A 17084-nucleotide genomic window follows, 5' to 3' on the forward strand; every position below is an offset into this window, starting at 1 on the left:
CTAATAAATTTTTAGATAAAAGAAAATTCATAATATAAATATTACATAAAAATATATAACATATAAGTAGCGATAATAAGTTAAGATCAATTTTACCTTATAAAATAGAATAATGGTTATGTAACTATATTTAAATTTAATTAATAAGAACATAAAAAATTTAATACTTACAATAAACTTACAATATAACAATATGTTTAACAATGAATATTCATGTCCACTTTACCATATATATTATTAACTTGTAAATAGACTTTCTTAGAATACCATGGGCGAACCCCATGGCTCATCAATGCAACATGCCAAAAAACCATCTATCATTTCACAATCAAGATATTTTATAAATATTTTTATTTCAATTTTATTTTATAACTTCTTTTTATTAAATTTAAAATAAGAATGATTATAATACTTTTTATATATATCTACACCTATATCACATTAAAATATATAATATATAAATAGTAGCTATAAATTGAGATCCATTTTACGACATAAATTAAAATAATAATTTTGTAACCATACTTAAATTCCATTAATAAGCACATAAAAACTTAATACTTGCAATATAAAAAGATTTTTAACCATGGATATTCACTCTCATTCTACCATGGATATTATTAACGATACCATACTATGGGTTGATACACTAGCTCATTAATACCAGATGCTCAAAAATATCTCTTATTTCACAATCAAAATAATACTTACAATATAACAAGATTTTTAACCATGGGTACTCATCCAACTTTACAATGGATATTATTAACCATACCATGTCATGGGCCAATATGATGCTTCATCAATACCACACTACAACACAAGGGGGGGTTTTATGACAACTTTTAAGACAATTTTTCGGTAAATTGTCTTAACTTGAGATAAAAGAAAACTTGTGTATTGTGTTAAATATTGCCTCTAAGCAGGTGCCTCAAATTAAATTGTCTTAAAATATTGTCTTTACAAAGACAATATATAACAAAAGCATTTTTGTCTCTCTAGAGACAATAAAAAGTTACATTTATAGATAATACAACATCACTTTTGTCTCATTAGAGAAAATAAAATAATGAATCTATAAAAATATCTCACCATTGAAATAAACCAATATTAAAAGTATTTAATTAAAAATAAACTACAATATCATTGATTAATTCATATTAGGACACAGTGGAATCGAACCACCAACCTCTTGCTTATAAATCAAACACTCTTCCATTGAGCTAGCACCCTTTAAAGAATTATGTGAGAGTTATGGTAGTCCTTGAAATTGCATATATAGGCATTGATTTTAAAACTAGCAATTGCATCAAGAGGTGCAAAGGAACGCCAATAGAAGTGGGAATGTGGAAGCCAATAAGCAAGTGAAAAATATGGAAAGTGAAATACAATCAAAATTTGAGTTTCTATATATCTTCTAAAGCATGTAGCAAGGAGGTTAAATTTAAGAAGAAAGTTACACTAACATAAATGTCCGAGAACATTGGAAATCTTTACAGGCACAAAGTATATCAACATATGATAGAATCCCAAAAAAAGGAAATTTTTTAGGGATGTTATAGAAATCGAAAGGACAATGGAAATCATGTGTTTACTAAGGGTGGGGATGTCCAATCCCCCTTGATCACTTGTAATGTGCAATTAAAAAAAAACTCAGAGACACTATATCAATATTTTCTACCCCACATTGCTTGCCTAATAAATTTTTTGGAGTACCTGTTCCAGCGTTTTATATGCTATTTGAGAAGAAAAAAATAAAAAATCAATGTGATCCAATGTTAGAAATTTATCAACAATTGTAATATTCTTGGAAGTAATTGAAATCTTCTTGGATGGAAGTAGGTCAATATTACTCCAATATTGAATTCTTCTTTCTTAAAACATTTCTATTATCCATTTCCATTAATCAACAGCTGAAAACTATTTACCGAAGGACCTACCCAAATAAGAAATAGTCTTCCGAAGATTCATAATGTTTCATTTATGATTCATCCAAGTAGGGGATTCATCTTGGCCAAAATGAAACCCTCTTTTTCCTCTCTAACAACTGTTGTTGCTCCTTTTGCAAAAAAGTTGGAGGAAAACTTAGTACCCTCAATAAACTGTTGAATCAATGAATGTGTTAAATATGAGGCATCTGCAAAGTGGAAATTTGTGTATATTAAAATACATATCCTAAAATTTGATATCCTATGAATAAATTACATAAGAGAAATAATGAAAATATTTTACAAGTGAAGTTTCCATGGCTGATTGTCAATTTTTCAACACCTTTATTAGAGGTAAAAATACTTCAATATGTTTTCCAAACAATATCTAATACTCAAATAATGAGGTGGATATTTTGAGTTCCATTTAAGTTGACATTCATCACTCATTATAGTCACTGAAACTGTCTATATATCAATGCATGTTTTGTACATAGTAAAAGTGGTTAGCTTTTAGGAGCTCTTTCTAGTGGACAAAGACAAATTCTTGGACTAGCCATACTAAAACATTCTGGAATATTTATACAGAATTAAAACCAGAGTGAGAAGCAAAGAGATTACATGTACCTCGAATCATATACTGGAACAAATTTCTAATTGAAATATTTCCAGGAAAAGGATTAATGTAAAAGAAGGCTTTCAGTATGTGACATTGTTAGGAATTTTGCATGGATGCTTCAGGAAGGTCTTTCATGGATTTTTCTGTAAATAGATAGAAGCATCAACTGAAGCAACAGGTTTCTTTACTCACAGTTTAAGGTTTTGCAAAGCTTTTTTCGTTCCTTGGACTGGTTCTTCTAGTGGTGAAATTTGTAGATTAGAATCCACATCACACAAACATAAGCCAAAAGTTAGAGTTTCTTCTTGAAGGTGTACTTTTCAATACAAAACAATTGTATGCATTTTATTTCACTAAAATGGCAACAAGACTCACGTCCACAATCTCATGAAAGGTTTACCTGGGATTTCTCAACCTTATGGTTGAGGCCATTGTTGGCATTGCATATGTAACCTAATATGTTAATACTTCGTTAAAACTCTTTGTAAGGCACTTGGTAATGAATACTTCTAACAACTACCATAGAAAACCTCTTCTTGGTTTTAGTTTAGTAGTGAATTTATTTATTCAATCCATCGCCCTCGTCCTTTATGTCCTACGACGTTCACTGCCCTGAGCTGGCCCTGACTAGCTTGCCAACACTATCATAAGGCTATGGTTCCCTTAATGATGAAGTCTATGCATAATTTCAGACCTTTTAATCCATCTTTTGGAGGAGCTAGAAACTAAAAGTCCTCTATCTAATAGCGACGAGCACAATGGTTCAACTCAAGGCACCTCATAAGTTCATCCTCAAGGTTTCACATGAGATAACAACTAGATCCCCAAGGAAAAACATTTTTGTCTCTGAATATGTTGAATTTCTCAACTCTCTTATCTTGTTTGCATGGAGTTCCCTGGCTCGCCCATGTAGTTCTTACCATTCCTTGAGTGTATTTTCATACCCATTGGTAGTTTTATTTTCCATGATCTTGCTCACGTTTTAACCCTAGACCTTAGAGGATCTAGCTCAAGGTTGTTGGGAGCGGGGAGTGGAAGTGAGAAGTGAAATATTCAAAAATCTTCTGAGAGCAGGGAGGGAAGCAAGAAGTGCAAGTTTCAAAAAGATTGTGTGGCTCAGGAAAATACCTATAAATTTTTTAGGAGAAACAGGTACATTATAATCTTTTGGTTGACAATACTTTTGTAGTAAAGTTGGCTAGATTTCATAGATTCCATGATTGAACAAATCACAACATCACCAAGTACCATCTAATTCAATATCATGTAGAAGCCAAAACTATTCATTTGAGACATTGATCCTCAAATGAGAAAATTGCAAACATCTTCACCAAAGCACTTGGAAGAGAAAAATTTGAAATGTTGAGAATGATGCTTGGACTCACAAAAAACCCCTTCAAATTAAGGGGAAAAGTTAGATACCTAATCCTTAGGGATTGAGGTACACTGTAAATAACTTTGTAAGTATTAATCTAAGAGAAATATGAAGGGTCATAGGTGAATAAGAAGAGTCATTTGGAGCTCTTAGAAGATGAAACCAAAGGTCAATTCCTCTTGTATATATGCATGCTATGAGTTGAAGAAATTCATTCAAGCGTGGAGTTATTCATCCTAGCTAGTAGTGGTATCATAGATGACTATTTTAACTCGATGATTCTCTTACGCATGCAAAAACACCCCTCGTTCAATGTCAAATCTGAGGCATCTCCTACCCACTATTCATTCCAGTTTTTGAAAGACATATCTGGCATTGCTTCTTCCTCCCATGACCTTTCTCATTACATTTTTGCAACTCCTATGCATGCAATTTCTCCCTAAGAGAACAAAAGGTTGTGAACTCAATTCTGAGTATTACCATACTATATTCTTAGAAGGAAAGTCAGAACAATTTGGGCGTGTATATAAACAGTTGTTGGGTAGGACAAAGTTAGCAGGTTTGTCTCCAAATGATTCAGATGACATGGATTTCATACACACTTCCCTCAAAACATTCCATGATTTTTGTGTTCACTACAAATAGGAAGGAACTGAAAGGGTCATTGTCTCAATGATTTTTTTTTACAGAATCCAATGTATTTTTGAGTTATAGTTGAATAGAAAATAAGAATGCAAATGTTCAATGAAATTTATGTCATTATTCATTGGATCTAAAAGGTTTACTAGGTCAATTCTTGTGCATTCCATGGGAAGATATTCTGATGGGAAATATTCTAGTATCATTGTCACTACTATGGCTGCAAAGCATAGTGTGTCTAAACCCTAGAACATATATTGTGCTTAAACTCTAGAATATATATTGTGTAATAGAGTTTTGTAGAAAACACTAGAGAAGAAGTGTAAAACACATTTATAATACAATGTCTTGTCATTTCTAATATGTCTACAAATTTTACAGTGTTTGCACAAAATGGAAGATAAATTCTTTGGGAGAAGCACATCATTTGGAAGGACCTCCATCTTCCTTTGGTCAGAGTTTGGCTTTTGGAAATCAATCAACAACTCCATCATCTGGTAGCCCAAGACTTAGACAAATTTCCTTTCATGGAGAGTGTGGAGGTAGTGAGAGAAAACATGAAAGCATTTTAGAGGCAGGGAGGATAAGCACAATCATGTTCTTCATTGTGTTTTCTATGGAAAAAAAGGGCATAGGCAAAGACATGCAGAATCCCATGGGAGAAGATCAAAAGCAAACAGGATCAGTAAGAAGACAAAGATAAAGCATCAAATTTGGAAAAAGGTTAAGCCACATGACCTCCAGATAGATTTCTTTGAAGATTTCAATGACAATGTGGAGAAGTATCCTGTGGGTTTCCTCATGAAGTTTTCCTTGGAAAAAAAGGAAAAAATATATATGTGTGTATATATATATATATATATATATATATATATATATATATATATATATATATATATATATATATATATATAGATATATATATATATATATATATATATATATAGAGAGAGAGAGAGAGAGAGAGAGAGAGAGAGAGAGGGACCTGTTGTCTCACAATACAAGGACAATAACAATGTAGCTAATGACCTTTCAAAAGAGGAATTGGGGATGGGACAGGGTATTTGGACCATTTCCATTTCTATGCATGGCATACAAATTATTTCTTTCATGAACCTTAGCTACAAAATTCTCTATATATTTCTCCAATGATCTATTTTTGTCTTATAAAGCCATGAATAGCCTTTATTTGTTGATAAAGTTCAAAGGTTTTTTGATAAGCACACAACTTTCATAGCCTACTCTGAAACCTCTAATATTTGTCATTTTAGCTTCTTCTTTTTTAAATTAGCTCACTAATATCTAAGGCATGTATGCAAAGCTATCATGAGACAAATGTGATATCTGTCACTAAAAGTTGGGGAGGTTAAAAATTCAACTCTCGTGATCCCCTAGCAGTTAAGCACTCTAACTAGGGCCAATCCTTTTACCAATTTATCATCCATGGATCATGGAAAATTACTTGAAGGGATTTCCACGAGATGTGTATATATATGTAGAGAGAATGAGACACTATTGTCTCATAATAAAGGGACAGTAACAATGTAACTAACGACCTTTCAAAAGAGGAATTGGGGATGGGGTGAAGTATTTGGATGATTTTCATTTCTCAGCATGGCATACAAATGATTTATTTCAGGAACCTTAGCAAAACAAATCTCTACAAACTTCTCCAAAGATATACTTTTGTTTCATAAAGCCATGAACCATCTTTGTTTGTTAATACAGTTCCCAGGTTTTGTGATAAGCACACAACTTTCAGAGCCTTCTTTGAAAGCTTCAATATATGCCCATTTAACTTTTTTTTTTTTTTTAGTTCACTAATATGTAAGGCATGTGTTGAGGAAAATTAATTACCTATCATTTAATTGTCAATCCGGGGGTTTTGTAAAACATTCAAAGCTTGCGTGCATTGTATATGCTAAAAATTAAATTTCAATTTATATCAACCTAATTATGAAACCAAATAATAACAAACCAAATTCTATTATTCTAATTCAACAATCAACTCAAAAGAAATTATAGTACAATTATAGTACAATGCGTAGAATTGAAATCACATGAAATGAAATCTACTCGAAGGGATCATGTATGCATTATCATCAAGATCGTATGAACTGAATAGTCAAAACCACATGACATGAAATGAAAGCAAAAACAATCATTGTTAACCTCTCACATAGTATAAGATATGAAAGAAAATAAAAACAATTTCTCTTAACTTCTAGGTAGAAAGAAAATAAAAACAATTGCTCTTAACCTCTAGGTAGAAAGAAAATAAAAACAATCACTCTTAACCTCTCACACAAGAAAATATATGAAAGCAAATAAGAACAATTTATCTTAACTTCTAGGTTTAAAGCAAATAACAACAATTGCTCTTAACCTCTAGGTAGAAACAAAATAAAAACAATAACTCTTAACCTTTCACACATGAAAAGATATGAAAGAAACAAATCTTAATATATGAAAGAAATAAATCTCACACATTATAGGTGGCTAATCCAAAAGAATCAGAGATGGAAAGTTGAGAGGCTCCAAATGCAAGCATAAAGAAATCAAAGTGAACATCACTCATGAGCATGGTGCCAAATTCAATTTCTATATTCAAAACATGAGCATTTCCCCAACTTTAGACATGCCTTTGAAAGGAGGAGGCTCTCCTATTTATACAAAGACATAAGAAGCTACCTCATTAATGGAGGTCCATTATTCTCTCCCTAGATCCCTAGGAAATTTCATAGAGTTACAAGTCAAAGAGGTAATGATGACATACATATCCTCTTTGACTTTTATCCAAATGTTCTTCCATATTTTGAAGGGAATTCCAATTTGATAATTGGAGGCCACATAAGAGTGCCTTGGAAGCTTCCAAATTACCTACACATGTCATGAAACTCAAGCCACTTTTAAGTATTAGCAAGTATATGTCATTTGATAAGTTTTAATGATTTAATTCACTTATAATACTAGAAATCATTAACTTTTGGAAAACACAAATGGAACCCATATAATTATGAAAATTGAAGCTACTGAAAAATTATATCTCTATGGAGTTATGACATGTGAGTGAAATGGTGGTGATAAAGGTGAAAGAGGATGATATTTTGAAGACATTTTGGAGACCTTACATACCCGCCAACTGACATTATTGCATGTCCTCATGCAATATACTGCATTTTTTAATCATTATTTGCTTTTGAATGAGCTTGGCTTATATCAGTTGTCCTTAAACTTTTCATCTTACAATTTCAATTATTTTTGCAAAGTATTGCTTGTCATACATTGAATTACAACATGTTTTGTTGGTTCTTGTGTGAAAACCAAATCTTAATTGGTATTGGTTCTTGTGTTTTAATACCTTATTTCTTTCTATTTCTATAAGATTCATTGAACATATTTAAGAATACATCTTTAAGTCAACCATATAATATGCTCATCATTTAGTATTTATTTGCAAATCACATAACTTTTGAACCATAATGCAATCATAATTGATTAGGACAAGTATGTTAGGATGAAATGAAGTGAAATGGAATGAAGTGATATGGATGTGATAATAAATGGATTTTCCTTCCCCCCCCCCCCCCAACTAATGGTGTTTACGGTTTTTTTTTCAAATGAGGAAGGAAATATGGTGAAATATTTTCCAAAAATTATAATTTTAGTATTCAAGGAATTTTATGAGTAAAAGCTAGAAAATAAAATATCTTTACTTACCTAGGAAGTGGACAAACTATGCATATGTAGAGAAGTTGTAGTTGTTGCTCGATCATGGAATAGAGTGTAGAATTTCATCTACTTGTTGGTTGCTTAAATGGTGGATGAGGTGGTGAAAGTGAAGCCTTTATTGTTGCTACTAAATCTATTGTATTTAGTGAAAAATTCTGAAATGATATAGTCTTCACCTACTACAAAACCCAATGGACAATTCTAGTCATGCGAATGAATGTGTTGTTGTTGAGCATGAACAGAAGTCATTGGATTACTCACCATTAATGAATGTCATTAACCAATGCGAGGAAAACTCCCCATTAATATCAACAAGTGCTAAGGTACCTAATTACATCTTGCAATGTGTGAATAGATGAGCTAATGTTGAGCCACTTGCAAGATCTAATGATCAAGGGACATTGATGTATTCCCATGATTTTCAGTGAGAGAACTTGTCATTGATGTATAAAATCCTAAAGGTACTAATAAGGACTCTTGCCTTGAACATAGATAATGTGCTAATTTCGATAGGCCAAGACTTGTTAGAAGGGAGGCCTTAATGAATCCTTCATCATCTAACACAAGTATGAAATGATGATTTTGGAAGGACTATGAATGAATTTTCTTTTGCAGTGGATCAAGATTTATTTAATGGAAAGGAAAATGACAAGAGAGTAAACAAGTGAACGGAAAGAAAAAGGACAAATCAACATTTAAGCAAGATGAATTTCTCTATTAATGGGTTAATTAATGGAAATTATGGAAAATGGAAATGGAAAATGTAAGTGGAAAATGTGAAGGAAACATGCGACTCTTTGTAAGGAAAATGGTGATGATGATGCTTAGCAAAAATGCTTGGATAGCTTGTGAGTTTGGAGAGGAAAAATGATGGAATTTATGGATGATATAAATGGATTCAATTGGTTTATGTCTCTTGAAATTGGTATAGAAAACCAATCATGCATAAATTGGCCTCCTTCAATTCTTTGATTGTCCTGGAACCTAAAAACAAACATGGCACTAACACTGCAATAAAATGTAAGTGTGTTCAAACAAAAGTGATCAATTTCTTTTTGATACATACAAAAAATTTGCATAATTAATAGGTTCATGACATGTTTTCATTTCAAATGGTTAGTCCAATTTCATGATTGCAATAATAAAGTCATTTTCTAAAAAATGATGATATGCACAGGTAATCAATTAGCTCCATTTATGTTTGAATCATAGCATTTCATAAAGATAAAGAAATATTATTTGTGAATGCTTAATGATTCCTACAAAACAATCCTCAATCAAAGTTCATCAATCAATCCTACAGATCAAGTGCCTTCATACTTCTTCTTCTTTCCTACATCATGCTTGAAAACATAATCATTAGACAAATCCAAAAAAAAATCATCATGATTTTTTTATTAGAATGCATTATTGGCAAATAGATCATTGAGTTAAATACAGAGCTACAAAATTGTTGTTCAGCTGCAAAATTGTTGTTTAGCTATAGAATTGCACAGTTTCTATAGCTAAAACCCTGAACAAATAGTTAAGTACACACAACTATGCATTTTTGTTATAATGAGTCCAATATTCAAATTGATCAATACATCTTGCAGAAAAATTAGCAAAATAGAACAATTTGTTTAGTATCATTATTATTATTTTATTTCTTTGACAGGTGTGTAAGTGGATCATCTTAAAAGTTCATTTTTCTTTTACTTTTCTCCAATCATGAATTGAATTCCACATCAATTCTTTTTTGTGGAAATTTTATTGAAAAACAATAAAGTAATGAAATATTTACAAAACTAAAAAAATAGAAAAAAAAACATATATAGACATTATACATATAAGACATGTGTAAACTAAAGTATGTACAAACTAAAACATAATGTATAACATTTGCATGTAATTACACTACTAAAGGCAATAATATAAAAAAGCATCACCATCAAAATGAATAGAGAGAACTCAGCTCAGTCCCAATGATCTAAAATGAGGGTTTAACATCTTGTTATACTTACAAGAACCTCTCACTCCAAAGCTTAATAATTATATGATCTAGCTTATGTTGACAATTGCGGGATTAAGTACTTGAAACATGTGTATGTCTTAGTTTGTTTTAATTGTTTAAGTACTTTAAGTTTATTTGCTTCTGTTGATATTAGACACACATAATAGCCATATAATGTAGCAAATAAACATCAATACATAACAACAAATTTAATCTAGGAGTTCACCTAAATAACATGGGCTATGTCTCCTTGAGCTTTCGTCAATCTGACTTGGCTCTTTGGTATTATGGCTTCAATTATTTTAAAAGTTCGATGCTCAACTCCAATGGTTATTAACTGGAAAAATGGGCTTAGAAAACCATATATATCCCTGTCATGGCTATCATCATTCTGCAAACAGATATAAGATCACTTAGACTTGATTCCTTCAATCGGTGCACTGAGCTTCCTTTGAGCTTCTTGATGGCACTAACTCCTTCAAAATTCTTCAACTATCTCTAAAACATCTACTACTATCTCCAGCGCATATCAAACATCAACAATAGATTATTCATTTTTTCAAAATGAGCATTGCATCCCCGATCTAAGCCTTCCTCCACAGTTGGCATTGCGCTGCATGAACCTTCCCTATAGCATCTTGGCCTTTAGAAGTCTTCCAATGCTTCTATAAACCCTTGCAATGGATTCATAAGGCTCATTACAGTCAGGAATGTCTGTTGGTTCACTAAGAATGGATACTGGTAGCTCCTGCAACTGCCTCCAACCCTTGGTGGGCCTAAGCTCTGAAATCTCCTTGGATGAAAATCTCCTTGAAGATAGCTTCTTCAGCTTCTCTTGACTATTCCATTGGCTTTAGAAGGCCTCAATTAGCCTAGCCAACCTCTTGTTTCACTCTCTTAGGTCGAAAAATGCTCCTGGAGTGCATTTATTCATTATCTCCTAGAGATCCTCCACTAAATCTGGTTAACTATAGTTAACTGTAGTTAAAGATGGCAAAGTCTACCTTTTTGTCTCATCCGCCAAGCTAAACAGTTGGATTGACTATTTCCGTAATTGTCTATGCATGCATATGGGTGGTAAGACCGGTGGTTAGGGAGGAAGACAACTGTGTTGGCAGTTAGGTCAACATGAAACTGCATGTGATTGCATTGCAATCGTAGTTAAGTAGGGATGATGCTAGCGGCTATCCTACAAACCGCATGGTTTGCAAACAACGGACATGTGAATGGTGCTTATGTGACGACTGGCGAGTAAGACCGCTGGCGGTGCTAACTCACAAACTTTAAACGATTAAACTTTATATATGCAATGTGCCCATTGAATTTTAAGAACCAATGGTGGTGTAGGTGGTAGCACTTGTTTAGCGAGCTGGAGGTCATGGGTTTGATTCCGTCCGACCCAACAAACTTTTAACATGGCATTCCATGGCCACATGGCGGCCTTCGGGCTTGCCACGTGTCAAATCCTGATTGGCTGGCCAAAAGCAATATTTAAGGGAATATTTCAAGGAATATTTTTTTTCTAATATTTTCCAAAAATCATTTATTCTTGGAAAAAGCAGTTTACTGGACTTTTTCAAATGACGATAACTTCTTCCTATGGTGTCAGTTTTTCGAATCATTCACGGCACTAGAATCAGGAAGACGAGATATATTCAGTGATTCAGGTTTGACACTCTTTTGAACACTTTGAAATTTGAGCTATCATTAAAGTCCTAGATCAATATCTGATCACTCCTCCCCAATGGGAACCTTTTGGACCCAAAAAGGCTGATATATTGATCTAAATAGTAGATGAGAGTACAATACCCTCGTCTTTTAGCCTTCATACACTTTTTGGCATGGCGGGTGCATTTAAACCAAAACTCAAAGATTATCGACACTTCCATTCCTAGATGTGCTTGTCCTCTTGTTAAGAATTTTCTTCCTTGAACTCATTCAGAATGTACAGAAGTTAGCTGAACATCACTTCCAAACCACTTCCATGGCGACTTTTCCTGCTGCAAATCTCCTTCAGCAGACGATGTCAAAATACAAGAAAACAACTTGATGACATAAATTCTTGCTCCATCAAAAGAAACAAATTTCACATCACGTGAATCATAAGCCGAAAAAAAAAAAAAGAAACATGCCCTTTCAAGTGTATACCCTTCAAGTCAAGCATGTACAAATGAATTTTAATGATTCTTTTACAAAGATGAAACACTTCATCAATATCTCCCTTTTACAATCCTGGAGACAAAATCAACTTTTCCAAGTTGACATGCCATTACATACATGTTTAAACAAAGCAATATGATGGTTGATAGCTTTCTGTCAAGTCAATTACATACATTTTCAAATACAAGGAAATCATTAACATCCCTATCATCATACATTCCATCCTCATGCATGTATTCGATTCTTCAAATTTCTCTTAAGTACAATCATAAGTATAGGATCCTCGATCGCATGTACATGTACATTCAAAGCTGAAATGAATATAATTTTGCTGCAATAAAGTAAGTCTACATACTCAACTTTTCCATCCTGCAACTTGCATTCCATTAGTAAAGAAATGCAAATAGATGTGACACATTCCTTTTCTCATGAAAAAAACATGTAACTTTAATTGGATAAGAACACTAACCATTTCTTACCAATCCACACCAAAGGTGCTTCCTTTAACTACACATCAACATCAACATGTGGATCATTCTGAAACACATCGATTATGGAATCTTCCTTTCCATTCTTACCATACTCTTTCTCCACTTTCTAAATATTTCATGGAAGCATTGTTGGAGTCAGAGTCCAACACCTTTCAAAAATATGTCCTTGCTTATGGCAATAAGTACAACACAAGTTTATCTTCCTCATAGCATAATTTTCCTTGTCCAATGGACCTTTGGCTTCTTACCTTCATTCCTTCAAAACTTTCTTGTATGTGGCCATCCTCTTCCAACATCTAGAAACACTATGGTTAACCAAACCACAAAAGGAACATGCAATTCTTTTCCAATGCTTATGTGGAAATTTATCATGCTTAACACAATTAGAAGAAGTGTGATGGAAATTAGATTTATACGTTTCTCTTTCATCTTCAATACCTTCATTAGGAGGTGAATGAAATGAAGAAGTAGTTCCCTTTGGAACACCATCAATACCTTCAATGGTTTTACAACTTTCACAACTTTCTAGTTCAAGTGTTTGCTTATGTACATCTTCTTCCTGCAAATGATGTTTCAAAAAATTTCATTCCCCAAGAATACAATCTTTACAAACTTGAGGTAGGGAACCTGAAATGAAACTCCTTCTAGGAACTGTTTCAATTTCCTTCATGACTGCTTTGGAACCTTCTCCATAGGATTATCCATGGCCAATACCAAAATACTTAGGCCTTTCCTCAACCATTATTGGCTCGACAATGACCTGTGCACATTTTCCCAATCCTTTTCCTTCATAGCGCATTTTGGATATTGACATGGACCCTATGCCTCTTGTATGTTTTTCAAAAGAATCAACATAAACATTCTTAAAGGAAATTGAAGAAAAACTACAATTGTTTACCTCTTCTTCGAGATGATACTTGACAATGACTTCTTTGCCAGCAAGGAGATGTGTCTCAAACTCATGCATCCTTTCCAGGTCGATATTTTCAATATGAAGTTGTCTACCCATTTCCTAAAACTTGTTAGAAAGCAACTGCTTCTCTTCCTTCACGGAATTCAACTGCTCTCAAAGTTCGGTACTCATTTCTCTCATCATATCCATCATGATGAACAAATCTCACTTCAAGTCTTCATCAAAGAATCTTGTGAAAGAGGAGGATTTGGAAAACTCACTTGTAGAAGTTTTCATCATCAAAATGAACAAAATAACTTCAACAAAATTCACAAAGCTTTCAAAGAACTAATGACAAATTTCTGAACTAAATGGTAGTAGAATCAAATTCTTATTCAAGCAACCTTTTGCAAACAAACCCTCTTATGCTTCAAGGATTGTGTTAAGTTCCTTGGGATAAGAAGAATGCCTTCAGCCCTTCTTCCTTCTTGTCAACTCCTAGACTAAGCTTATCAATAGCTTTCCCTTCACCTTTGCAAACTCAAACAATAGTCAATTTACAAACAATCAAACAATAGAATCCTTTGTACTGTTTAAACACCTATCAAGTCAAACAAGCAATATTTTTCTCTATCAATCAAGAAACTTGGCTCTGATGCCACCTGATCTAAAATGAGGGTTTAACATCTTGTTATACTTACAAGAACCTCTCACTCCAAAGCTTAACAGTTATATGATCTAGCTTATGTTGATAATTGTGGAATTAAGTACTTGAAACAAGTGTATGTCTTAGTCTGTTCTAACTGTTTAAGTGCTTTAAGTTGATTTGTTTCTACTAATATTAGACACAATAACTGCCATATAATGTAGCAAATAAACATTAATAGATAACAACAAATTTAATCTAGGATTTCACTAGAATATCATGGGCAACGTCTCCTTGAGCTTCTGTCAATTTGACTTGGCTCTTTGGGATTATGGCTTCAATTCTTTTACACGTTCCACACTCAACTCCAATATTTATTGACTGAACCAATGGGCTTTTAAAACCAGCTATATCCCTCTCATGGTTGTCATCATTCTGCAAACATATCTAAGCTCACTTAGACTTGATTCCTTCAATCGATGCACTGAGATTCCTTGAGCTTCTTGATGGAACTAACTCCTTCAGAACTCTTCAACTATCTTTGAAACCTCTTCTACTATCTCCAACACATATCATACATCAACAATAGACTTTTCATTTGCTCAAAATGAGCACTGCATCCCCGATCTAAGCCTTCGTCCACGGTTAGCATTGGGCTGCCTAAAACGTCCCTATAGCATATCAGCCTTTAGAAGTCTTCATATGGTTTTTTGAACCCTTGTAATGGATTTAGAAGACTCACTACAGTCAAGAATGATTGCTGGTTCACTGAGAATAGATACTGGTAGCTCTTGCAACTGCCTCCAACCCCTGGTGCCCCTGAGCTCTAAAATCTCCCTGGATGAAAATCTCCTTGAAGATGGATTCTTTAGCTTCTCTAAACTATTCAATTGGCTTCAGAAGGCCTCAATTAGCCTAGTCAGCCTCTTGTTTCACTCTCTTAGGTCAAAAACTAATTATGGAGTACATTTAGTCACTATCTCCTAGAGATCCTCCACTAAGTCTGGTTAACTGCAGTTAAATTTGGCAATGTCCACCTTTTTGTCTACTCCGCCAAGCTGAACCATCGAACTAGCTGTTTCTGTAACTGTCTGCGCATGCACATGGGTGGTAACACTGGCAGTTAGGGAAGAAGATAGTTGTGTTGGTAGTTAGGTCAACATGCAACCGCATGTGACTACATTGCAATCATGGTTAAGTCAGGATAACATTGGCGGTTGTCTCGCAAACCACATGGTTTGCAAATGGCAGACATGTCAATGGCACTTATGGGACTACTGATGGGTAAGACATGTGAATGGCGCTTATGGGACTGCTGATGGGTAAGACTGTTGGCGATCCTAACCCCTAAACTTCAAACGGTTAAACTTGATATATGCAATGTGCCCATTGAATGTTAAGAACCAACAGTAGCAGAGGTGGTAGCGTGCTTGTTTAGTGGGTTGGAGGTGACAAGTTCGATTCTGTTGGACCCAAGAAACCTTTAACATGCCATTCCAGGGCCACGTGGTGGCCTCAGGGCTTGCCATGTGTAAGCTCCTAATTAGTCAACCAAAGGGAATATTTTAATAATATTCTAGGGAATATTCCTTGGAATATTCATTTTCTAATATTTTCCAAAAATCATTTATTCATGGAAATTGCAAGTTACTAGACTTTTTCTAATGGAAATAACTTCTTCATACGGTGTCAGTTTTTCAAACTATTTGTAGCACCGGAATCCGGAAGGTGAGATCAATCTGTTCATTTAGGTTTGACACTCTTTCAAACACTTTGAAATTTGGGTTATCATTAAAGTCCTGGATCAATATCTGATCACCTAGCAATATCAAAACGAAACCTTGGAAAAAGCCTTGTCAAACAGACAACCTACACGAAAAAAATTACGAAATCCATTAAATAAACTCACACAAAAAGGTGGCTACAGGGAAACTATTGACACTTGAAAATTTGCTCATTATGAATCCAACTTGCATAACAACGATGATCATCCTCATGTTTGAAAAAATTCTTGATGGTCAAAGTCCTCACCTCCAAGATGGGTATCACCATTTGTAGGCAAAACCTCAAAAACTCTATTGTTAATAGTCAGAATGTTGACGTCAAATGTGCCACTGCCAAGATCTAAAACAACAATATTTTTCTCTTTGCCCTTCTTATCCATGCCATACACTATTGTTGCAGTTGTGGGTTCATTGATAATACGAGCTACATTCAAGCTAGCAATCACACCAGCATCCTTCATTGCTTGGTGCCGTGCATTATTAAAATAAGCAGGGACAGTCACAACAACATCCTTTATACTCTTGCCAAGGAATGCTTCTGTAGTCTCCTTCATCTTAGTAAAAATCATAGCATTGATTTTCTCAGGGCTAAATACCTTTGTGTCTCCATCTTGTACCTGAACATGAATATAAGGTTTCTCATATTTTTTGACAGTTTTTTATGGTACTAGTTTCATATCCTTTTGAACTTCTTTGTCTTCAAAAGGTCTCCTGGGATGGTCACATCAAAGAGATGTTTCTTTCAGATGCAGATGTATACATATTTTGAATGGTGCATAAAGATGTGGGCTTCAGCTCTCCTAATGGTTGATCTACTTCATGTAT

Source organism: Pinus tabuliformis, chromosome 2_2, assembly GCF_031772625.1.
Source record: "Pinus tabuliformis cultivar Carrire ecotype Pingquan chromosome 2_2, CPIR1, whole genome shotgun sequence".
Lineage (NCBI taxonomy): Eukaryota > Viridiplantae > Streptophyta > Pinopsida > Pinales > Pinaceae > Pinus > Pinus tabuliformis.